Source organism: Mirounga angustirostris, unplaced genomic scaffold, assembly GCF_029215605.1.
Source record: "Mirounga angustirostris isolate CCGP_5_RB_7025 unplaced genomic scaffold, mMirAng1.0.hap1 SCAF_10, whole genome shotgun sequence".
NCBI lineage: Eukaryota > Metazoa > Chordata > Mammalia > Carnivora > Phocidae > Mirounga > Mirounga angustirostris.
Genome location: NW_026991718.1, coordinates 25,280,249 through 25,307,155, shown reverse-complemented (window position 1 = coordinate 25,307,155; position 26,907 = coordinate 25,280,249). Strand labels below are relative to the sequence as shown.

The window sequence follows — 26,907 nt, the reverse complement described above, 5'->3', positions numbered from 1 at the left end:
GTCAGGTGGCAGGGCCAAGCTCAAACTAGATCTGTCAGACTTTAAAGCCCATGTTTCTTCAATCTTACTCCAGAGAAGACAAGACAGGAATGCAATTTATTTTTTATTTCATTTTATTTTATTTTTTAAGATTTATTTATTTGAGAGAGGGAGACAGTACAAGCAGGGGGAGGAGCAGAGGGAGAGAAACTTAAACAGACTCCCCACTGGGCAGGGAGCCTGATGTGGGGCTCAATCCCACAACTCTGAGCTCATGACCTGACCTGAAATCATGAGTCGGATGCCTAACTGACTGAGCCACCTAGGTGCCCCAGGTATGCAGTTTAAAAGAAGATAGCTAAATGGTTGGCATAATGATGGTATGAGGAAAATGGTCCATGCAGCATTTCAGTTACCTGGAAAAATAAAAATAAAACTCAGTAGGATAATTTTGCCATAATTTCAAATCCTGTGGCAAGGAGCACAGAAGGAACACAGGGAAGGAGACTCTAGCTGTGGGGCCTTCTAGCATGAAAGGGAAGTGCACTCCTTCCTCCTCTCCCCAGCAAATCATTTTTGTATATGTGGTTCTTAGGGAGGTAATTCCAGTATGGAGCCCACAGAGCAACAAAACCATGTGTCCTTCATGCACTTTGTAATTCTCAAGTGCTGTGTCATTGCTAAGTGAGTGGGAGGCTAAGTGTTTACTTAGGACATTGTGAGATGAGACTTCAAAGGAAATTTTAGGCACAATTCTGAATTTTCTTCAGTCTGGGATGGGGCTCGGAAGGATCCAAGACCACAAAGAGCATTTTTGGGTCTCAGCCTACTATTGTTTGGAATCCAGGGCTGCTCCTGGTGTTCTGGAGGAACTGGAGGGTACATCTGGAGAGTTGCCTTGCTGCTCAAAGTGCTCAAGAAAGCTCTGCCATTTCTTCTCAGTGCACTACAGAAGAATTTCCCAAGCCTGTGAATGGAATGTCAATTCCAAACTGGGACAGCATAAATCTCTGAGCCCTCTTTAAAACCAGTGCATTCAGAGTAGAGGAACAGAAAAGCTATTAAATCAGGGGAAGTCCTCGCAAAAAGCCTCTTTCAGAATGGAAGATGCTGGGTATGAATGGTACTGAGGTACCCTTGTCAAACTCCTGTTGCTCTGTGCAAGGCCATGTTCTGGTAGGTGCTTGAAGAATAGGACTAGCACAAGTGTAAAAGGAAAGCTCTGGTCTGGAAGAGCAGCACCACCACTGTCTCCAGCTCTCCTCCTTTTGGGATTTGTCCTTACAAATTGCCTATGGGTTTTTGATTGGGCTGGGGAGTTGCCACCATTACAGGTAGCCCTGAGGGGAGGGTTCCTAACAGAGTACTCTCAGACCACCTGCATCTGTGGCACCCAGAGTGGCACTAAAAATGTAGGTTTCCTCATATCAAATCTGGATTCCCTTGACATCTGTATTTAGATAAGATTCTTACACATTAAAGTTGAGACCCACTTCTTTTCTTTTTCTTTTTTTTTTTTTAAAGATTTTATTTATTTATTTGCCAGAGAGAGAGAGAGAGAGAGATGGAGAGCACAAGCAGGAGGAATGACAGGCAGAGGGAGAGGCAGGCTCCCCGCTGAGCAAGGAGTCCAATATGGAACTTGATCCCAGGACTCTGGGATCATGACCTGAGCCAAAGGCAGAAGCGTAACAGACTGAGCCACCCAGGTGTCCCATTGGGACCCACTTCTGCAAGGGCTTCTCCTTTTTACCCAATAGTAAAAGTTAACATCTAATGAATGCTTATTATATACCAGGCATCATTCTAAGAGCTTTATCTGTCTTATTTTATTTAACGTTCACACTATTTCTCAAGATGAGAGCTATTATCATCCCCCAAATTCTTGTAGAAGCCAAACCTGAGGCACAGGGTAAATAAAGAACTTGTTCCAAGTCACACAGTCATTGATGGAGTCAGGATTTGAACCCAGGTAGTCTAATACAGAAATCGTGTTCTTAGTCACTATGCTATACCCTATGAACTTGTCCTTCTTTTCCTTACTTTGGCCAAGAAATATTGGATATTTTTAAAAACAAACTTTCCTAAGAAATGAAGGGAAGTTGTGTTTTCAGAGAAGAATTTCTGTATCCCTACATCACAAGACCGTCTGACATCATTGGTTTGGTTGGCATAGCTTCCCCGGCACAGAGTCCCCACCTCCCTCCGGTCCTGGTCCTTCACTCATGAGGAGACATGTCACCCCCAATCTGCTTCAGTCTGCTTTCCAACTTTCCTTCTGCTCCCCTGCAGGAACCCTGGCTCCAGGTGGGCAGGTCTGTGTACTTCCTTATGCCTACATCTTGGCCCAGGGTGGTTGCTTTGGTCTTCCCACCTAGTGAAGGACAAATGTATCCTCATACAACCTCTAAAGAGCGTCCAGTTCACAACCTCCTTTCTCCAAGAAGCTACCAGGAAACCCACAAAGGTCCTTCCACCCCCAAGCTTTCAGCCCACTTTTCAGCCCTATCTTTCTGGGTTCTTCTTTTCATACAAATTTTAGGATTGTTTGTTTTAGCTCTGTGAAAGATGTTGGTAGTATTTTGATAGGGATTGCATTAAAGGTGTAGATTGCTTTGGGTAGTATAGACATTTTAACAATATTTGTTCTTCCAACTCATGAGCATGGAGTATCTTTCAAACATTTGTTTGTGTCACCTTCAATTTTTTTCATCAGTGTTTTTATTGTTTTCAGAGTACAGATCTTTTACCTCTTTGGTTAGGTTTGTTCCTAGATATCTTATTTTTTTTGGTGCTGTTGTAAATGGAATTGAGTCCTTAATTTCTCTTTCTGCTGCTTCATTATTGGTGTATAGAAATGCAACACATTGATTTTATATCTCGTGATTACTGAATTCGCGTATCAGTCCATCGACTGATGAATGGATAAAGATGTGATGCTCACGCGTGCGCGCGTGCGCACACACACACAAAGGAATATTATTCAGCCACAAAAAAGACTGAAACCATGCTGTTTGTAATGACATGGATGGAGCTAGAGAGTATCATGCTAAGCAAAATAAATTAGAGAAAGACAAATACATGATTTCACTCATATGTGGAATTTAAGAAACAAAACAAATGAGCAAAGGGGGAAAAAGAGAGAGAGAAAGAGGCAAACCAAGAAACAGACTCTTAGCTATAGAGAACAAACTGGTGGTTAGCAGTAGAGAGGTGGGTGAGAGGATGGGTTAAACAGGTGATGGGGATTAAGAAGGATACTTGTGTTGAGTATTGGGGTGTTGTATCACTGTCTTGTATACCTGAAACTAGTATTACACTGTGTGTTAGCTAACTGGAATTTAAATAAAAACTTAAGAAAAAAAGAGGAGAGGAACTCAGTAGATATTTCTCAAGTCAGGAAAAGGGGGAAACATGTACTGTTCTAGCTTTGGAGGTTAGTCAGTGATGTGAGGCAGAGACTCCACGAAGATGGAGTGGGCCTTGGGGGCATTAGAATGTATGGGCTGAAGAGTGGACTCTGGAGTCAAACAAGCTAGTTTTGAATCTGGCTGTCTGCCTTACCAGCTCTAGAAACTTAATATGGGCAAGTTAATGAATTGCTGTTTCTCAGTGTGCTTATCTGTTGAAGGATAATAATCATACCTACTTTGTAGGGTTGTTGTTAAGACTAATGAGTTAATATAAGTGAATGGCAAAGGGCAGTGCTTGGCATGTAGAAAGTGCTATATGGGTGTTAGCTACCTGAAGGCCATATGATGAGAGAGGGGGGTGGGGGGGGACAGGGAGAGAGTATGGAAGTGTCTGGGGAAGAAGACAGGACTATAAAGGTGGAGGCACTTTCAGGAAGATCAGAGGAAGCATCTGCTCAGCTTCTGGTGCGGAAAGTTTGGAAAGGGTGCTTGGGACTCTCATGAAAGGAACAAAGGGACAGAGAAGCCAAGGGGTACACCTGCCTAACCTGGAGGTGTATGGGGAGACTCAACAAAGAGAAAAAGGAGGTATTGAGAATCTCATCAGACCTCACAGTGAAGCCTGGCCAGAGGCCCTTCAGCTTGGGTATTCAGACAGTTGGCCTAAGGCGCAACTGGGATATGGGTGATGGAGCCCTTGGTGCCCAGTGTGTTGTGCCAGCCACACCAAGTTTCAACCAGGTTTCTGTTACACTAGGATGAAGAAACTATATTCGATAACTTCTTTAGTGCTTAGGAACACATTTAAAATTTCCCCTTTTCCTTGACAAATAAAAAAAAAATTACAGTCTGGTCTCAGCCAAAGTTAAAATTGTGAGCAGAAGCCATTTGGGCAGTGTTTCTTTTTTTTTTTTTAAATGAATTTTAAACAAAGTTTTAATTTAAATTCCAGTTAGTTAACATACAGTGTAATATTAATTTCAGATGTAGTGTTTCTTAAATTTTGATATGCATCAGGATCACCCCCTTGTCTGGGGTGGAACCTGGCAGCTGTATGTTTAAGAAGGCCCCACATGATTTCGGTGTTTACCAAAATGTTTGGGAAACACTTCTCCCTCAGTGCTCCTTACTCTTCAGTGGAGATATATATATATCACCTGGGGATCTTGTTGAAGTGCATATTCTGAAGGTCTGTGGTGGAGCCTGAGATCCTGCTTCTCTCAAGCTCCCAGGTGAAGCTGCTGCTGGGCTGATCGAGGAGCACAGTTTGAATAGCAAGACCGAGAGCAGGTACCAAAGTCCAGGGAGAATGCAGGGAGAGCCTGGAATGGTTGCAAGAGGAAGTGAGGCATGGGAGAGTTGGAAAGAGCTGTATCTGCTGTTCTCCTGTCGTATCTGCAGGTTAACTTAGCTTCATGCAGAATCACCTGAGACAAACAGGCAGGTAGTTACAGAGTCGTGGGTCCCACCCTGGACTTACTGAATCAGAATCTCCAGAGGAGGGTTTTGGGATTTGGCATTTTTTATAAGCACCCAAAATGATCTGTATCATTAGACAAGTTTAGGAAACACCGATAAGAGTGTCAAGGAGAAAGACAAATAAAAACTACGAAGCTACGTGAAAACTTTGGTCTTAAAATGGAACACTGAAAGTTATGTGTGATATCAGAGGGGTTTTCCCAGTCATCTGTAATTGTTTCCCTTGTTGCTTGAAGAAATTTTCCATTTTACTGAATGTTAGTTTAATGATTTACAAGCAAAATTCACAATATTTTATTTTATGGCTTCAAGTTCAGAGGAAAACAGGGAAACTTTGGAGATGAGAGAAAGTGGCAACAAAATATTGGAACAAGATACCTGAAAAAAATGTGAGTTCCCAGAACAGTGCCATTAGCAAATGAAACATTAAATGCCTACCACATGTTGCATTATGAAATTATTGAAATCCGGGTAAACTTTGATTTTACTTGGAGACTTTGCAAATCAGCATTAAACGTTAAACGTCAGTGTTAAACACCAGGAAAATGTCTCCAGGCATGTTTTACAAATTTGAAAATCTTGATTAATGGGGTGGGCAATTTCATCATGTTAGGAGCCACAGAGAGGTTTTTATTTATTTACTTATTTTCCTTTTTACCTTTTTTAAAGTTTTAAGTTTTTATTTAAATTTCAGTTAACAAATAGTGTAATATTAGTTTCAGGTGCAGAATTTAGTGATTCATCACTTACATACAACACCTGGTGCTTATCACAACCAGTGCCCTCCTTAATCCCCATCACCCATTTAGCCCATACCCACCCTCCCCTTCAGCAACCCTCAGTTTTCTATAGTTAAGAGAATTCTATGGTTTGCCTCTCTTTTTTCCCCCATGTTCCTTTGTTTTGTTTCTTAAATTCCACATATGAGCGAAATCATATGTATTTGTCTTTCTCTGACTGACTTCGATTAGCATAATACTCTCTAGCTCCATCCATGTCATTGTAAATGGCAAGATTTCATTCTTTTTTATGGCTGAGTAATATTCCATTGTATATGCATTACCACATCTTTATATATTCATCAGTTGGACACTTGGGCTCTTTCCATAATTTGGCTATTGTTGATAATGCTGCTATAAACCATCAAGGTGCATATATCCCTTTGAATCAGTATTTTTATATCCTTTGGGTAAATAGCTAGTAGTGCAATTACTGTGTTGTAGGGCATTTCTATTTTTAACTTTTTGAGGAAACTCCATATTGTTTTCCAGGGTGGCTGCACCAGTTTGCATTCCCACCAACAATGTAAGATTCCCCTTTCTGCATATCCTTGCCAACATCTGTTGTTTCCTGTGTTGTTGATTTTAGACATTCTGACAGGTGTGAGGTGATATCTCATTATAGTTTTGATTTGTATTTCCCTGACGTTGAGTGATGTTGAGCATCTCTTCATGTGTCTGTTAGCCATCTGGATGTCTTCTTTGGAGAAATGTCTGTTCATGTCTTCTGCTCATTTTTTAACTGGTTTATTTGGTTCTTGGGTGTTGAGCTTGATAAGTTCTTTATAGATTTTGGATGCTAACCCTTTATCAGATATGTGATTTGCATATATCTTCTCTCATTCTGAAGGTTGTCTTTTAGTTTTGTTGATTGTTTCCTTCACTGTGCAGAAGCTTTTTATTTTGATGAAGTCCCAATAGTTTATTTTTGCTTTTGTTTCCCTTGCCTCAGAAGAAATGTCTAGTAAGAAGTTGCTATAGCTGATGTCAAAGAGGTTACTGCCTGTGTTCTCCTCTACAATTTTGATGGTTTCCTATCTCACATTTAGGTCTTTCATCTATTTTGAGTTTATTTTTGTGTAGGGTGTAAGAAAGTGATCCAGTTTCATTCCTTTGCATGCTGCTGTTCAGTTTTCCCAACACCATTAGTTAAAGAGATGTCTTTTTTCCATTGGATATTCTTTCTTACTTTGTCGAAGATGAGTTGACTATATAGTTGTGGGTCCATTTCAGGGTTTTCTATTCTGTTCCATTGATCTATGTGTCTGCTTTTGTGTCACTACCTTACTGTCTTGATCACAACAGCTTTGTAATATAACTTGAAGTCTGGAATTTTGATGCCTCCAGCTTTGTTTTTTCTTTTTCAAGATTGCTTTGGCTATTTGGGGTCCTAAATGGTCTATACAAATTTTAGGATTGTTTGTTCTAGTTCTGTGAAAAATGCTATTGGTATTTTGATAGGGATTGCATTAAACACGTAGATTGCTTTGGGTAGTATAGACATTTTAACAATATTTGTTCTTCCAGCCCATAAGCATGGAATGTTTTTCCATTTCTTTCTGTCATCTTCAATTTCTTTCATAAGTGTTCTGTAGTTTTCAGAGTACAGATCTTTAACCTCTTTGGTTAGGTTTATTCCTAGGTGTCTTACGGTTTTTGGTGCAATTGTAAATGGGATTGATTCCTTGATTTCTCTTTCTGCTGCTTCATTATTAGCGTATAGAAGTGCAATAGATTTTTGTACATTGATCTTTGTATCTGCCACTTTACTGATTTTGTGATCAGTTCTAGCAATTTTTTGGTGAGGTCTTTTGTGTTTTCTACATAGAGTATCATGTTTTCTGCAAATAGTGAAAGTTTGACTTCTTCCTTGTGGATTTGGATGCCTTTTATTTCTTTTTTGTTGTCTGATTGCTGAGGCTAGGACTTCCAGCATTATGTTAAATAACAGTGGTGACAGTGGACATCCCTGTCTTGTTCCTGACTGTAGAGGAAAAGCTCTTTTTCTCCATTGAGGATATTAGCTGTGGGTCTTTAATATATGGGCTTTATGATATTGAAGTATTTTCCCTCTATTCCTACTTTGTTGAGGGTTTTTATCAAGAATGGATGCTGTACTTTGTCAAATGCTTTTTCTGCATCCATTGAGAGGATCATATGGTTCTTATCCTTTCTTTTATTAATGTGGTGTATCATGCTGATTGATTTGCAAATATTGGACCACGCTTGCAACCCATGAATAAATCACACTTGATCATGATGAATGATTCTTTTAATGTACTGTTGGATTTAATTTGCTATTATTTTGTTGAGAATTTTTGCATCCATGTTCAGCAGGGATATTGGCTAATAGTTCTCTTTTTTAGTGGGATCTTTGTCTGGTTTTGGAATCAATGTAATGATGACTTTGTAGAATGAGTTTGGAAGTTTTCCTTCTATTTCTATTTTTTGGAACAGTTTGAGAAGAATAGGTATTAACTCTTCTTTAAATGGTGAATTCCCCTGTGAAACCACCTGGCCCTGGACTTTTGTTTGTTGGGAGATTTTTTATTACTGATTTAATTTCTTTGCTGGTTTTCAGTCTGTTCAAGTTTTCTCTTCCTGTTAAAGTTTTGATAGTTTATATGTTTCTAGAAATTTATCCATTTCTCCCAGATTGCCCAATTTGTTGGTATCTAATTTGTCATAATATTCTCTTACAATTGTTTGTATTTCTGTGGTGTTGGTTGTGATCTCTTTTCTCTTATTCATGATTTTATTTATTTGGGTCCTTTCCCTTTTCTTTTTTCATAACTCTGGCTAGGGGTTTATCAATTTTATTAATTTTTTCAAAGAACCAGCTCCTGGTTTCATTGATCTGTTCTGGGGTTTTTGTTTTTGTTCTATATCATTTATTTCTGTTCTAATCTTTATTATTTCCCTTCTTCTGCTGGCTTTAAGCTCCATTTGCTGTTCTTTTTCTAGCTCCTTTAAGTGTAAAGTTAAGTTACATATTTGAGTTATTTTTTTTTTAAAGCAGGAGAGAGAGAGAGAGGAGAGGCAGAGGGAGTGAGAGAATCTCAAGCAGGCTCTATGCCCAGTGTGGAGCCTGACATGGGGCTCAATCTCACAATCCTGAGATCATGACCTGAGCTGAAATCAAGAGTTGGATGCTTAACCAACTGAGCCACCCAGGTGCCCCTATTTGAGATTTTTCTTGCTTTTTGAGGTAGGTCTGCATTGCTATATAATTCCCTCTTAGGACCATTTTTGCTGCATCCCAAAGGTTTTGGACCATTGTGTTTTCATTTTCGTTTGTTTCCATATATTTTTTTTATTGCTTCTTTAATTTCCTGGTTGACTCATCCATTCCATAGTGGGATGTTCTTTAACCTCCATTATTTATGGTCTTTCTGAAAATTTTCTTGTGGTTGGAAAATATGCATGGTATGATCTCAATCTTTTTGTACTTTTGAGGACTGATTTTTGACCTATAATGTGATCTATTCTGGAGAATGTTCCATGTGCACTTGAAAAGAATGTGTATTCTGCTGCTTTAGGATGAAATGTTTGAATATATCTGTTAAGTCCATCTGGTCAAAACCATTGTTTCCTTGTTGATTTTCTGCTTAGATGACCTGTCCATTGCTGTAAGTGGGGTGTTAAAAGTCCCCTACTCTTATTGTTTATTATCAATCAGGTCCTTTATGTTTGTTATTGTTTTGTATATTTGAGTGCTCAAATTGGGGGCATGAATATTTATAATTGTTAGATCTTCTTGTTGATAGACCCCTTTATTATGATGTAGTGCCCTTCTTTATCTCTTGTTACAGTCTTTGGTTTAGAATCTAGTTTGTCTGATATAAGTATTGTTACTCTGGCTTTCTTTTGACATCCATTTGCATGATAAATATTTCTCCAGGTATCTTCAGGTCTGAAATGTGTCTCATGTAGGCAGCATATTGATGGGCCTTTTTTTTAAATCCATTCTGACAACCTATATCTTTTGATTGGAGCATTTAATCCATTTATGTTCAGAGTAATTACTGATAGATATTAGTTTAGTGCCATTTTATTACTTGTTTCATCATTGTTTCTGGAGTTTGTCTCTGTTCCTTTCTAGTCTTTGTCAATTTTGGTCTTTCTTTCCCACTCAAAGAGTCCCCTTTAATATATCTTGCAGGGCTGGTTTAGTCAAGAACTTCTTTAGTTTTTGTTTGTCTGGGAAACTCGTTATCTCTCTTTGTATTCTGAATGATAGCCTTGCTGGATAGAGTATTCTTGGCTGCGTATTTTTCCCATTCAGCACGTTGAATATATCATGCTGCTCTCTTCTGGTCTGCCAAGTTTCTTTGGACAGATCTGCTGCTGACCTCATTTATCTTCCCTTGTAAATTAGGGACTTCTTTTGTCTTGCTGCTTTTAGGATGTTTTCTTTATTTTTTCAAATTTAACTATGATATGTCTTAGTGTTGACTTGCTTTTGTTGATTTTGATGGGAATTCTCTGTTCCTCCTAGATTTGGATGTCTGTTTCCTTCCCCAGATTAGGGAAGTTTTCAGCTATAATTTCCTCGAATAAACCTTTTGCCCCCTTTTCCCTCTCTTCTTCTAGGACTCCTATGATACAAATATTACTACGCTTTATGGAGTCATTGAGTTCCCTAAGTCTACATTCGTAATCTAATATTTTTCTTTCCTTCTTCTTCTCAGCTTCATTATTTTCCATAATTTTATCTTCTATATTACTTATTCATTCCTCTGCTTCTTCCATCCTTGTGGTCATTATATCCAGTTGGTTTCAAATCTCAGTTATTGCATTTTTCATTTCAGCCTGACTAGTTTTCAGGCTCTGTGGTTAGGGACTCCCTGGTGTCTCTATGCTTTTCTCAAGCCCAGCTAGTAACCTTATGATTGTTCCTTTAAATTCTGGATCACACATATTACTTATATCTGTTTATTTTTTAAAATTTAATTTAATTTTATTATGTTAGTCACCATCCATTACATCATTAGTTTTTGATGTAGTGATCCACGATTCATTGTTTTCGTATAACACCTAGTGCTCCATGCAGTACGTGCCCTCCTTAATACCCATCACACTGGGCTAACCCATCCCCCCACCCCCCTCCCCTCTAGGACTCTCAGTTTGTTTCTCGGAGTCCATAGTCTCTCATGGTTTGTCTCTCCCTCCGATTTCCCCTGCTTCATTTTTCCCTTCCTTCTCCTAATGTCCTCCATGCTATTCCTTATGTTCCACAAATAAGTGAACCCATATGGTAATTGACTTTCTCTGCTTGACTTATTTCACTTAGCATAATACTTATATCTGTTTAGATTAACTCCCTGGCCATGACTTTTCCTTGTTCTTTCTTTTGGGATGAATTCCTCCATTTTAGCATTTTTGTCTAGGTCTCTGTCTTCTTCTCTGTGTTAGGAAAGCCTGCTGTATTTCCTGCCCCTGAGAGTAATGGCTTCACGAAGCAGAGGTCGTGTACTGTCCAGCGACTGGCACTTCAGGAAGTATCTCTGATGTATCCTGGGTACGGCTGCTGTGTTTTGGCTGCTCCTTCCCTCAGGTCAGTCCTCTGCAGAGTTTTTCCTTGCCTGCAGTGGGGAGTGTTTGGACCTTGGCCAAAGTGTGGTGAGTTTTAACTAGGTGTGCTCTGGTCTGCTTTTTGAAAGATGCCATTTCCACTAGAGCTGAAGCTTTGCAAGAACTTTATGGTCAGTGGATGTGGTGCCTGCCAGGGTTTGTGCTGGTCTTCTGAGGGAGGGGCCCGCTGCTCTGGTTCTCAGGCACACTTGCCCCAGAGGAGCGGCACTTGCAGAATGCAGGGGTGGGGGTGAGGGGGTGGGGCTTGGTGTAAGTGGTTTAGGCTGACACCATTGGTGCTGTGCTGCTTACTGAAGTTAGTTTATGCTAAGGGGTGGGGGAGGGAAATGGTGCCAGCCAACTCGTTTGTCCCTGGAGAGGTAATGCCACCTCTCCCAGATGTTCTCTAAGAAGTGGGAACCATTTCTGCCAGTACATCCCAGGGGATCCTCAGATTGTGCCATCTGCTCCCAGGCTCTCTGCTCTCCTTCTTCATAGGAGCATGCAGCACCCTCCGAGCTCCACACTGGCCATGCCACAGACCTCTAAAACTCCAGTCTTTGAGCCCCGCTGGTTGTGAAGAAAAATAAAACAAAACACCCCCCACGAAAATCAGCCCTTTTCATTTCCCCAGTCAATGGCTTTGGGGATGTGTTTTCCTTGTGCAACCCCCTGTGAGCTCCTCTCTTTTTTTTTCTCTCTCCCTCTCCTCTCTTCATGACCAGGGCTCCTTCCCCTCTGCGGCACCTGCAATCCATTTCTCCCCCAAATCACAGCTCTGCACATCCTACCTTCCACAAAATTTACTATCTGAACCATTTTTAAGTGTGCAGTTCAGTGTTATTGAATACATTTGCATTGTTGTATGACCAACACCACCTTCCATCCCCAGAGCTCTTTTCATCTTGTGAAACTGAAACTCTGGGCCCATTAAACAATAATAACTCCTCATTTCCCCTCCTCCCAGTCCCTGGCAGTCACCATGCTACTTTCTGTCTCTATGATTTTGACTACTCTAAGTACCTCATATAAATGGAATTATTTGGTATTTGTCTTTGTGTGTCATCTTCCACTTTTAAAGCAGGGAAAATTTGTTTTATACCCTAGTTTTTCTCTCTTGTGCTTCCCCCACCTCTCTCTCTCTTTCTATCTTTCTCTTTCCATATATATATATATTCCTCTAGTATATTCCTCTGTATTCATATATACATTCTCTAATATATTCCCCTCTCTCTCTATATATGAATATAGAGGAATATATACATATAATATATATTAGCTTATATGATATATATGGTAGCTTATATGATATATATGAATTATATCATATAAGCTATCATATGTATACTTAGATAGTTAGATATAGTTATTTCTTTGGTGTTTATATCTCTAATATGATGTATATCTCTTTTCCCACATGTGAAGCTTTTCAGAATGTTCATGCAAAAGACAGATTAAACACATTTTTGTTCTCACTAAACTGTCCAAGAGGGACACCTGGGTGGCTCAGTTGGTTAAGCATCTGCCTTTGGCTTACGTCATGATTTTTTTGAAGATTTTATTTATTTTAGAGAGAGAGAATGCAAGTGGGGGAAGGGAGGGAGGGAGAGGGAGATAGAGAATCCCTATCAGACTCTACGCTGAGCGCAAAGCTGGATGTGGGGCTCGATCTCATGACCCTGAGATCACAACCTGAGCTGAAACCAAGAGGTGGAGGCTCAACCCACTGAGCCACCGACATGCCCCTTAATTCATATTTTCTTAATGAAGTGTTGCTATTTTAACAGAAGCAAATTCTTAGCAAAGAAGTAAATCTCAGACATCAATGAGTAGATAAATGATATTTATGTTGGTGGGGAAGTGTGGGTAGAGATAAAAATTCCAAATCCCAGGCCACAGCCCAGACCAATTAAATGAGAATCTTGGTGAGGTGGGCTCCAGACATCAGTGTTTTTTACATCTCCTTCAGTGACTTAAATGTGTAGCCAAAGTTGAGAGTCGCTGTCCAAAGTAGGGACTAAGGCAGTGACTCACAGTCATGCCTACACATTAGAATCAACTGGGGAGGTTTAAAAAAAAAAAAAAAAAGCCTAGTGCTTGAGTTCTGTCTCAGACCAATTAAATCAGAACCTTTGAGGAATAGTCTGGGCAATAGTGTCTTTAAAAAAAAAAAAACTTCCAGGAGATTATAATATAAAGCAACTGAACTCCTCTCCAAGTGAGGAAAACCACTATACTAAAAGATGGACATTCTGAGAAATTAGCAATAAATCTATCATCGTATTCTAAAAGCAAGACCCATAATTCAGTTTATGGGTGAATTTTTTCAAACTTAAAAAATAATTGTGATGCTTCATATATAGTTTGTGCTTATGGAAAAAAAAGTGGAATGCTACTATAAAGCAAAATGGTGACCATGGTATGATACTGGAATATAGTGAAAATATGGAGAAATAGCAGAGACTAGAGAACTTAGAAATAGGCCATAATTTATATTAGAATTTTGGACGCTCTTAGTATAAAAGTAATTTGCATTTAGTGTAGATCATTTAAAAAATAGAAACAAGCAAATGATAATAAAAGTGACCAGATATAATCATTCTTTTTAATGTGTACCATTTATTTTTTTCCATTTTAAATTTCCATATTTAAATGCATTGTACATAGTTTAAAAAGAACTTTATTGTAGAGAATTTTCAGCATACGCAACAACAGTCTGAATAGTATAATGATCTCCATTTCCCAGTTTCTTCACTTCTGTAATTATCAACCCATGGTCCATCTTATTTTATCTAAACCCTACTCCATATCTCCCTCTCCTAAATCATTGTTAAAGCAAATCCAAGATATTATATCATTTTATCCATAGTTATTTTTTTCAGTTAATATGTTGTGAATATTTTCCATGTCACTAAATATTTTCCTATTACTTAATTTTTAATGGCGATATAGTATTTCATCATATGAATGTATCATTATTTATTTGGACAAGGCTCTATTGTTGAACATTAAAATTGTTTCTAGTATTTTATTATTAAACACAGACCTTTAGTGATTATCCTTGTAAAAAAAAATACATGCTTGATTGTTTAACAAAATCAATTATTAGAAAGGGAACTGGTGCTCAAAAATTTGCATGTTTTAGACACTTTTTGACACATTTTATCAAATTGCCCTGTAGCAAGCTTGTATCCTATTGGCCCTCTATGAAAATGTCTTCTCTTGCACATCTTTGCCAATATTGAGTATTATTTCAAGAAGCCTTCACCAATTCGATAAGTAAAAAATAGTATTTTATTATTACTTTAATTTATGTTCTTATTTCTAGTAAGAATAGACTTTTTACAGAAAAAAACTTAAATGTTATTGGATTTTGTGTACTGATGGTCACAAATGGCAGGCCCATGCCTAAACCCCTTCCCATCCACAGGCGCCCCAGAGGCACCAATTCTTTTAGGTATTTCTTCTGGTGGTTACTTCGGTATCTCTAAATGATTCAACCTGTATTTATTATTTGTTAATAGTAGACATTTTCTACTAGTTTTCTGTTATAATAGTTGAGAATTTATATTTCATTTCCCACCTTAAATATTTATATCACTCTTTTTTTTAAGTTTATCAATTACATATTAATCTTTTTGTTTCTGGTTCCACTAACTAGAGATTGTTCACTTTGTATTTGCTCAGTTATAGAATTCAAGATTAGAAATCTTTTTCCCTCAGAGCTTTATATACATTGCTTTTTTGTCTGTTGGCATTTAATGTTGCTTATGTGATAACCTAATATCATTTAAATTTTTGTTCCCTTTTGATGACTTGTTTTATTTCCTTTTTCCTCTCACTCTGGAAACATCTAGGATAATTTCTTTATCATTAATATTACTATTATTTTTGGTACCTTGAAGTTGGTTTTTTTTCTTTCACATTGCCATGCACTTAGCAGCCCCACGAGTTTGGTGGAGTTGCATTCCCTCTATAACTTCACCCGAGTTTTCTCACTTTTTTCGTCTTGGACATCTTTCCCTAATACTTTCTTTACCTGTTACCTTGAGCCTCTCTGCGAAAGACACAAGATCGAGCAATCAATCACTGTTTATAAATTGCTACTGTGAGGGATAAAAAAAACCAGGTAGGCTACATAATCTCTCTAAGAAACTTACACATTGTAACTATATTATTTGGAGAGATGCTCTAAGATCAATAAGTGGCCATGATAAAGTAGAAAATGTGTTTTCCTCAGGATCAGGGACATCATGTGAAGATGGCTTTTGAGTGGGAGCAGTAGTATTAGGATGTACTACTATTAGTCATACAATAAGTAATATTTGGAACATGCATTTTTGCTTACTCCAGTGGGTGAATCCTGTGTTAATCCTCAATACAGAAGAGGCCACAGATTAATCATAACTAAGTAAGATAAATTCTCAGAGGGACTGAGGAAATGTGATTTTTGTTTATTTTTCCTGATGGTCTGATGCAGTCTGGGACAGAACTAAATGAGAGAGGGATTGACAATAACAATGAACTTTCCCACACGTTTGATGTCTTAAATGAGCTTTGGAAGTGGCTGCTTCTTACTCTATTTGAAATTAACCAAAGCTTCTGGTTGCACACAATAAGTTCAGCTTTGTTAAAAGTAATGGACATAACCAGCAATCCCATGGGCATCATAAAATATAATTTGCCAAGCTTCTACAGAGAAAGAAGAGATAAGATCTGAATGCAAATGAAACAACACAAGATAAGCCGAATTTTTATCAATTTCTTTTTAAACATTTAAAATCTATATTGATGTTATTTTTATATAAAATGTTTGATACATAGAAAAATCTGTGTAACATGTATGTAAGTTATTAATAAAGTGAATAGCCATGAACCCATCACTCAGTTTAAGACCTAGAACATTACCAGTACACTGCAGTTTCCCATGTCCTTTTCCCTCTTGTCTATGTCCTTCCCCTCCCCTCAAAAGTGAATGTGATTCTAGATTTTAACTTATCATGTTAATTTTGAAAAACTTTTTTGGGGTCAAGAAATAGAATATTGGAAGAAACTCAGAAGCTTTCCTGAGCACTTTTTTGGTCATAAACCCTTCTCTTTCCCCGAAAGATAATTATTAACTTTAATAGCCATCACACCCTTACTTTTCCTGTTAGTTTTACTACTGAGGTATGCATCCTTAAACACCATACTGTAGTTTTGTCTGGTTATGAACTTTATGAAAAGGAATCAAAAGTATGCACTTTTTGGTCTGGTTTCTTTTGCCATAGAGTGTTTATTTTCATTGTTATATAGTAAAACATTGTATATACAATTGTTGATGGACATTTGGTTTGTGTCTAATTTTTGTAAAGCACATGGCTCACATGTGTGAGTACTTCTGTAGGGAATATCATCAAGAGTAAAACTGCTCAGTCATAGGTTGGACATATCTTCAATTTGAATAAATAATGATAAACATTTTCCAAGATAGTAGAACTTGGAAATTTAATCTCTCACCAGGAGTCTATGAAACCCCATTTGCCCACACGTTACCAACATTTGATATTGTTACACTTTTAAATTTTAGTCTTTATGAAATCACAGAAAATATATATGTTGGTCTGTGTACCCCCCCCATTCCAGAGGTTAGGCACAGAGCTTCTAAAACCTTGCAAATAATTTCCTAAGTGATAGCAACACTAGTTCCATTTTTTTGTTTTAATATTTGATCATTGGGTTATACTCAAGTTTTGCTATTATGGACAATGCCACAATTTTTATAATATTTAATGAAATTATTTTTTAAACAATCTAAATAAATGGAGACATATGCCATATTCATGCATAAGGAGATTCCATATTGCAAACATGTCCGTTTTCCCTGAGTTGATTTATAGATTCAATTCACTTTTCAAACAAACAAAAAACCTCAACAAGCTTGTTAATCATGTTGTATTTGAGTGAAATAATTTTTGCATTCCAGTGAGATAATTGATTCACTCAAATATTCTCAATGATATAATAAGTGAAAGGTGGTTGGGAAAGGATATTTACACAATGCCAAGGTATCATGCCACAGCTTATTTGCTAATTGCAACGGGAAATGCACTTTTACAATGGAGAGGTCTGGCAGTTACTCTCTTACCAGTGAACAAACTCAGCATCAATAATGGTGGGACAGTCAATCATGATGTGACTCTTGATGTGATGCAGTATAAAGTACCCAACAATAAATATGACTTATTTGTGCCAAAAGTATTGAATCTGAATTTAACCATACTCTCAAGACTAATTTCCCACTTACAGGAAATATAGGATATAGAGGAAAAAATTAAATAACATTCTCCAGAAATTATCAGACAAATCCAGAATGTAGGACAGTCTATAGGATAACTAACCTGATAGCTAAAAAAAAAGTCAATGTTATGAAAAAAATGGCAAGGGGACTATTCTAGAATAGAAGAGACTTAAGAGACATAATAATCAAATATGATGTATGTGCCTTGACTGGATCCTATTACAAAAAAACCCACTAATTTTTGAAGACATTTTTGGAGAATTGTGGAAATTTAAATATGGATTGAATATGAGATGATTATAGGGAATTGCTAACTTTCTCAGGTGTGATAATGGCATTCTAGTTATGGAGGAGGGGACTCATATTTTTAGCAAATTAGCACTGAAATCTTTAAGAGTGAAATGTCATAATGCCTATTTTCAAATGTATAGAAATGAAAATAATCTCTACAAATACACTCACATATAAGTAAAGCAAATTTGTCATATATTAAAAATTATTGAATCTAGGGTGCCTGAGTGGCTCAGTCGGTTAAGCGTCTGCCTTCGGCTCAGGTCATGATCCTAGGGTCCTGGGATCGAGTCCCACATCAGGCTCCCTGCTCAGCGGGAAGCCTGCTTCTCTCTCTCCCACTCCCCCTGCTTGTGTTCCCTCTCTCACTGTGTCTCTCTCTGTCAAAAAAATAAATAAAATCTTTAAAAAAAAATTATTGAATCTAGGTGGTGATTATTCAGGTGGTCATTGTACTATTCTTTCTGTATGCTTGAAATTTTCATAAAAATCACAGAAAACCACATCAAATTGGATTATGGAAACTTCAGTGGGAATTTTCATACAACTTAGCAAGTTGATTTTAAAATTTATATGGAAGAAAGGGCCAGAAAAAACCTTTTTCATGGAAAAGGGTGATAAATAGCCAAGACATAGTTGAAATAGAACCAGATGGGGACATTTATTATAAGATATGGTAATTAGGACAGTGGTATTGGCCAGTGATAGATAACAAGCCAAGAAGAAGATTAGGGATCCCAGGAAGAGATCTTAAATTTATGGAAACTTCATATATGACAGAAATGGTGTTGCAGATAAACAGGCAAAGGATAAACCATTCAGTAAATGGGCTGGGACAATTAGTTTTCCGTATGGAAGAAAATGAAGTTGGATTTCCATATCACATCATACATAAAAATCTATTCTAGATAGATTGTAGTTTAAATGTGAAGGGCAAACTTAAAAGAGTATCTTAGAGAGTAACTTAGAGAGTCTCTTTATGACTTCGGGGTAGGAAAGATTTTTTTTTTAAGATTTTATTTATTTATTTGACAGAGAGAGACACAGCAAGAGAGGGAACACAAGCAGAGGGGGTGGGAGAGGGAGAAGCAGGCTTCCCACTGAGCAGGGAGCCCGATAAGGGGCTCGATCCCAGGACCCCAGGATCATGACCTGAGCCGAAGGCAGATGCTTAACAACTGAACCACCCAGGCGCCCCTAGGAAAGACTTTCTTAAAAAAAAACCATACAAAATCCTTAACAACAATAGAGGACTGAAATACGATATTAATTTTAGGAATCTGTACATAAAAAATCATAAAATGAAGAGACAAAACAAACTAGAAGAACATATTTTCATATATATATAACAAAATTAAAGGATAACATGTGAAATGCAAAAAAACCCACAAAACAACAACAAAAAACCCTTAAAATCAGTAAGAAAAAGTTAACCCAACAGAGAAGTAGGCAAAAGATGTATTTGATAGAGAGATTGAAAGAAGTTGAACGTTTGATTTTGAATGTCTCAGTTCTGAGCCCAGCATAAGGCAATAGTAGTAAACAAAAGAGATAAATAGCCTTGCCCTTGAGTGACTAATATTTTAGTGGGTAACATTGGTAAAGAGAAATAAGAACTCAAGACTGAAAAAGAAACTGAGTCAATGGTGTGGTGGAAAGAGAGCAGGCTCTGTGGTCAAACTCCTGGATACAGTCCCAGCTTCTCCTCTGACTAACTCTGGCATCTTGTGAGCATTACTCCAATTCTTCAAGCTTCCGTTTCCTCTTCTGGGAATAGCAGCATCCACCCCATATGGTTGTTGAGAAAGTTAAATGAGATGATGATACACGCAAAGCACTTAGCATGGTGCCTGTTATATAATAATCACCCAATAAATACTAGATCTTCTCTTCTTGATCTTCTATTATTAATAACAATCCCACTGAATGGCTCTAAGTTAAATCCTGAAACCACCACACAACATTTTGCAACACATTTGCACCATCAATGCCGGGCAAGTGGACTGTGGATCCTGTGGCTGCCCTGCTTGTTCCCGGAAACTCAACTGGTGCAAAGTCAATTTCAGTTACTTAGGGAATAAACCAAGCAGGCACTCATAGAGAAGGGCATTGATGAGCTCACTGGTGAGAATATAAAGAATGAGAAGAAAATCCAGAGAAAAGAGTGTCTCCCTTAAGGGACGAACAGAGGCAGTGAATCCCATAGAAGACACTGAAAAGCAGCCACAAAGAGTCAGAGAGACAACTGACAGGGCAGTGATTTGGAGCTCAGGGAAGAAAGGGCTTCTGGGAGGGAGGGGGTGATTGACGGTGCCTCATGCTGCTGAGAGGTGCATTAAGGACTCACAAATATCTTCTGGGTTCAGCAAGGAGGAGGTTGTTTATGACCTTGCTGAAAACAGTTTTGCAGGGTCAGGACGAGGGGAGGAAGGGGGACAGAAGCCAGGTTGCCTTGGGTTGTGGAATTGGTGGGAGGCAAGGGTGGAGGCAATGAGTGTCTCTCAAGATCATTGGTTAGTAGGGGACGGAGAGAACCAGAGGGACGTGGACTTAAGATACCCAGGAGGTTTGTTTTGTTTTGCTTAAAGATGGGAGAGATTTGAGGATATCTAAATGCAGACGTGAAAGAACCTGAAGAAATGAAAAGTTTGAGAAGTGGGAGCGAGAGAAGATTCTGCTGTAGTAATAACCTCCTGAGGAAGAAGAGCAAATGTGTATGGAGAGTCTACTGCCCAAGAGACATACTGAAAAATAGAAGATGGTCCCTGACTGCCACAAAATACGGGGCCAAGGCAAGTTGTTTTACCTCTCTTTCTCTTCCACTCTCTTTGCCCAAAGTGGTAACGTCTTTTAATTGGAAAAAAGAGGACTGAACTTAATAAATATTTTCAACTTTAAGTAAATTTTATGCTGTGAAATATAAAGTATTAAGAATGTTCTAAATGTTCTAAATCCTGAACACTTTCACCTGGGACATGTTCTCAATCTGCAATTACATCTCCAATGGTAGCAAATCATCATGAACAGATTTAGGGGGAGGCACACAAGGGACCCCAGAGTTCTTTTTCTGATGGTGGTGATGGGCCAGAGATGTTAGTTATATCATTTTTCTTTATAGTTACTCTTTATGGTTTTCTTTCTATATGTGCTTGATATTTAATAAGAGCAATTATAAAACTGCTTTGTAATAGAGCAGAAGATGTGTTTTTAATGTTGCAGTTCTTAGATTGGATAGTGGGCTCATGAGTATGTGTTTTATAGGCATACACATACATTTATACTTTTGTATGTATCAAATCTTACAAAACACAATCCGTTTTGAAGTTAAAACCGGAGAGAGGCAGGTACTCCATGAACTTGGTGAAGATTATCAGTCTGGAAATCTTAATTAGGAAATTCCTGTTTCTGCGTGGGGATAGGTTTGGGGAGATGAGGAGGAACGGGTGGGAGGAGGAATTTGCTTCTGAGTCAGAGTTATGCAGTCTTTGCGTTGGCCTCTGTGCTCTGCGGTTCGTTGCCATAGGTGAGGCCCCATAAGCCTTGGGTCAAGTGCCTGGGGCCACTGGGTCTAGTTGACAGACTGGGTCAAGGCTGATGTAACGCATGTGTCCTTACCTGGTCTCTAGATGGGGACGAAGGAGTAGCCACATCCTTTGAAATGTTGATGCTGCAATGGCAGTCCTCCAATATACAGAACTGGCCGAGAAGCAGCAGAACTGAGGTGGGAACTGGACCAATTCCAGACAGCACATGGATGCTAGCGGGAGGCGATAGGTGGGGGTTATCCCAGAGTGGTAAATCTGAGAAACAGCACTCCTGTGGCTCCTCCTGAAATCACAGCCTCCTATTTCTGCCTTCTCTGGACCAGCCATGGCTGCTGCCGGCTTCAGGGTACAACGGGAGGGGGGATGTGGAGGGTGTTGATGCTAGTGAAGTATTTGGATTCCCAGGTCTCTCTCCAGACGTGCTGCCTTCTGATCTCTAGATGATGACTCTAGAATCTTTTTAACGGTCTCATTTGGGAAACAGGCACAGAGGAAAGTGCATCCTAAATCTGGGGGTTTGGCCTGTTAACCTATTCTTCCTTTGGCCCTCTGCTGCAAATGTGTGCTTTGATTTGTGCCTGGTGATTTCCACCCCAGCATGATTGCAGACTCTGTAGTAACACGTGGGCACCTTACTGTGATAGAAATATAGAATGTTGTAACTCAAAGGACCCTTTCAAAAGTCAGGGAAAGGGACAAGTACCTACTATTCTCTAGAGAGCATTCCAGACACTTTTACAAGCATTATCTCATTTATTTCGTATAGCCACCTCCAGTGGGTAACATTATTTCCTTTTATACAGAAGGAAAATGAGGCTCACACAGGTTAAGTAACTCACCCCAAATCTTAGCTTTGCTAAGACTTATTTGAACACTCTTTGGTTGACATTGCTTTTGAGATCAGCAAGATGCTTGATCTTGGGGAGAAATAAACAAAGCACAGAGATGTGAAGTGACTTCCTGGAAGTCACATGGGGAATTATAGCAGATCCAGGGTGGGTCCCAGGACCCCAGGCTCTGTTCTGGGGCGCTTCCTATGAAGTTGTGCAGGCGCCTTCCTGTGGGAGGAAACCAGGGTCCTGTGAGCCCCATCGAGATCTCCTGCATCGAGTTCTTCCTGGTGGAAATGCCTCCCATGGAGGTTTGCTCTCTGGACCGTGTTCTGTCCTTCTTGGCTAGCTTCACCGATCAAACTCAAACACATGTCTCTCTGCCAACATCTCAGACCTTTTTTTTTTTTTTTTTTAAAAGATTTTATTTATTTATTTGACAGAGAGAGAGAGATAGAGCAGGAACACAAGCAGGGGGAGTGGGAGAGGGAGAAGCAGGCTTCCCGCCAAGCAGGGAGCTGGATGCGGGGCTCAGTCTCAGGACCCTGGGATCATGATCTGAGCCAAAGGCAGACGCTTAACGACTGAGCCACCCAGGTACCCCAACATCTCAGACCTTTATATTATCTGTCTCTCATTTGCTATTTCCTGTACATGGGTAGAAAATAAGAAAAGTACAGTTGACTCTTGAACAACTCAGGTTGAACTACAAGGGTCTACTTCTATGTGGATTTTTTTTTGATAGATACTGTACTGTAAATGTATTTTCCTATGATTTTCTTCATAATATTTTTTTTCTAGCTTACTTTATTGTAAGAACACAGTATATAATACATATAACATACAAAATAGGTCTTAATTGACTTTATGTTCTTGGCAAGGCTTCGGGTCAACAGTAGGCTATTAGTAGTTAAGTTTTTGAGGAATCAAAAGTCATATGCAGGTTTTTGACTGCACGGGGGTCAGTGCCTTTAACCCCTGAGTTGTTTGAGGATCAACCGTGCATCAAAGCAAATGTTTAGATGAGGTTTTTACAGAAGTTTCTCTTGAGATAGAAGTTAGGCCTTTTGTTTTAGTGGTTGCCTATGACGACTTGCCTTGTTCTCATTAAAAAAGTACAGGAGGAAGGTTGCCAGGCGGGGGCAAAAATGCAGAGAGGTAAACGACTCAGTGGGCAGCAGGCTGTGTTCTTTGACCGGTGAACTTCCTCAAGGTCACGGTTTGTGCCCAGCAGCCTCAGGACACCGCAGGGAGCATGGACCTGCACATTTCTCCTCCTCCTCCTCTTCCTCCTCACCCCCATTCCAGAACCTCACAGTGTTCTGAGAACATGCTCTGAGCTTGCTTCTTTCCACGCCGTCTCTCATCAAGTCCCCTCCGCCAGGGATGCCCTTCCTGATGTTCTCTCAATGCCTATTCCTGCTCTAAAACCAAATTTGAATTCTGCCTCCTTCATGAACATTTTTTTGTCCCTCCTGTGGAGATAACTGCACTCCCACATCAGACTTCCCAGCATTTGGTGTCTCTTACCTGTTCCACTAAATGTTACCCTGTTTTGTGCTGACTTCTGTTTCTGTCTTAGCTGCAGGATCAGAAGTTCCTTGAGGGTGAGGAATCCCGTGTTTCTCATCTTGTTTCCCTGCACTGCCTAGCACAGTACCTTCTAGGGTAACATCAGTGATTAAGGGACACTGTACTAAACCTCACAACAGGATCTCTGACATGGAGCCCAGCATTGGAAACACTGGGATGGCCTTCCACCCCCTAATTTCTGAGTGCCTTCTATCTGCAAAATCTTACAGCTACTCTCCCACAGTCCTCAACTTCTTCCCGTCTTTCTGCAGCTCTGCTTCTTTCAAAGAACCAGCTTCTAGTTTTGTTGATCTGATCTGCTGTGTTTCTGGTTTCTAATTCATTGATCTCTGCTCTAATCTTAATTATTTCTCTTCTAATGCATGGCTTAGGCATCGTTTGTTGCTTTTTCTCTAGTTCTTTAAGGTGTAGAGTTAGTAACAGACACATGAAAAAGTGTTCATCATCATTAGCCATCAGGGAAATTCAAATCAAAATCACACTGAGATACCACCTTACACCAGTTAGAATGGCAAAAATTGACAAGGCAAGAAACAACAAATGTTGGAGAGGTTGTGGAGAAAGGGGAACCCTCTTACACTGTTGGTGGGAATGCAAGTTGGTACAGCCACTTTGGAAAACAGGGTGGAGGTGTCTCAAAAAATTAAAAATAGAGCTACCCTATGACCCAGCAGTTGCACTCCTGGGTATTTACCCCAAAGACACAGATGGAGTGAAAAGAAGGCCCATATGCACCCCAATGTTCATAGCGGCAATGTCCGCAATAGCCAAACTGGAAAGAGCCGAGATGCCCCTCAACAGATGAGTGGATAAAAAAGATGTGGTCCATATATACAATGGAATATTACTCAGCCATCAGAAAGGATGAATACCCAACTTTAAATCAACATGGATGGGACTGGAGGAGATTATGCTAAGTGAAATAAGTCAAGCAGAGAAAGTCAATTATCATATGGGTTCACTTATTTGTGGAACATAAAGAATAGCATGGAGGACATTAGGAGAAGGAAGGGAAAAATGAAAGGGGGGAGATTGGAAGAGGAGACGAACCATGAGAGACTGTGGAGTCTGAGAAACAAACTGAGGGTTTTAGAGGGGAGGCGGATGGGGGCATGGGTTAGCCCAGTGACGGGTATTAAGGAGGGCATGTACTGCATGGAGCACTGGCTGTTATATGAAAACAATGAATAGTGGATCACTACATCAAAAACTAATGATGTAGTGTATGGTGACTAACATAACATAATAAATTAAACAAAACAAAACAAAACAAAACCCAAAATATATCCTACAAAACTTTAAACAAAGGTATGCAACAATTTTTCCCTCTTTGGAGTAAAAGTGCTGAAATAAAAAAAAAGAAATTTCTTTTTATTCTTTTGGGTTTAATTTGCTCTGTTTTTCTAATCTATTGAATCTGATACTTTAATAATTGACTTTCAGTTTTTCTTCTTATTTAATATACACATTTAATATTATGGAGTCTTCTTTAAGTACTGCTTTAGCTGTGTTTGCAAGTTCTGATGTCATGTTTTTATTTATTCAGTCTTTCCTCAAAATACTTTCGTTTTTAAAAAATTGTTAAAAATTTAGTTATTTATTTGAGAGAGAGAATGAGCTCACAAGCAGGGGGAGTCGCAGAGGGAGAGGGAGAAGCAGGCTCCCTGCTGCTGAGCAGGGAGCCCGACGAGGGGCTCGATCCCAGGACCCTGGGTGGAAGGCAGACGCTTAACCGACTGAGCCACCCAGGTGCCCCTCCTCAAAATAGTTTCTAATTTTATTTGCAATTTCTGCTTTGACCCATGGGTTATTAGAAGCATTACTGCTTGATGCCAACTTATGTTGAGCACTTTTTCATGTGTCTGTTGGCCACTTGGATGTCTTCTTTGGGGAAAAAAACAAAAACAAAAACAGCATTACTGCTTGATTTCCAAGCAGTTAGAGATTATCTAGTTATTATTTTCATGTTGATTTGTAGTTTAATTTCACTATGGTTAGGGTGCTGAGTCATTTCTGTCCTTTCAAATTTGTTGAGGCTTGCTGTTATAGGTTCAACTGTGCTTTCCGAAAGATGTTGAAGTCCTTGTCCTCCGTACCTGTGAGTGTGACCTTACTTGGAAATAGAGTCTTTGCAGATTACCAAATTAAGATGAGGTCTTTGGGTGGCTCTAATCCAATATGACTGTGTCCTTATAAAAAGGGGAAAATTTAGACACAGAGACCAAAACATACCAGGAGAGCACCATGTAGAGATGAAGGTAGAGATTGGGGTAATGCGTTTACAAGTCAAAGAACACCAAAGATTGCCAGCAAACCTCCAGAAACGAGGAGAGAGGCATGGAACAAATTCTTCCTCACAGACCACAGAAAGAATCACTTCTGCTGACACCTTAATCTCAGATTCCTAGCCTCCACAACTGTGAGATAATACATTTCTGTTGTTTAAGCCACCCAGTTTGTGGTGCTCTGTTATGGCAGCCCGAGGAAACTAATACACTTGCTTCATGATTCAGGAAATGTTCAGTTTTGCCAAATGTTCCATGTGTACTTGAAAAGACTGTATTTTGTGCCATTGTTCAGTGCAATATTCTCTATATGTATATTAATGAACTTAAATTTGTTAATTGTGTTCCTTAGGTCTTCTATAGCCTTACTGATTTCTTGGATACTTGTTCTGTCAGCTATCAGGAGAGGTATGTTAAAATCTCTCTCTATGATTTTGGATCTGCCTGCTTCTGTTTTTAGTCTTTAAATTTTTGCTTCATGCTAGGTTCTTGGATACATATATATTCAAGATTGTCATATCTTCTTGGTAAATTGATTTATCATTATGAAGTTATTTCTTTTTTCTCTAGTAATATTTTTTGTCCTCCAGTATTTGTCTGATATTACTATGGTTATACTAACTTTTTTGGGGTGAGTGCATAGTATATCCTTTTCCAACATTTTACTTTCAATCTTTCTGTGGCCCTGTCCTGAAGATGTGTCTCTTATAAGTAGCATCTAGCTTTAAAAAAATCCAATTTGATTTTTTTTTAAACTAGAGAGTTAGCCAATTTATAAGTAGTGGAATTGTGGATAAATCTGGGTCATCTACCATCTTACTATTTGTTTTCTATTTGACCTACCTGTTTTATGTTTTTC

At 38.9% G+C, this 26,907-nt stretch overlaps 1 long non-coding RNA gene across 1 annotated transcript in view; it reads left to right on the top strand.

The window, feature by feature from the left end:
* LOC123850957 (uncharacterized) overlaps positions 1-26,907 on the top strand; it is a 96,552-nt gene that overhangs the window by 33,392 nt on the left and 36,253 nt on the right. The window contains exons 3-4 of the long non-coding RNA XR_006792447.3: positions 20,384-20,587; positions 26,401-26,456. This is a non-coding gene — a long non-coding RNA (uncharacterized LOC123850957). The remainder of the gene's footprint in view (positions 1-20,383; positions 20,588-26,400; positions 26,457-26,907) is intronic.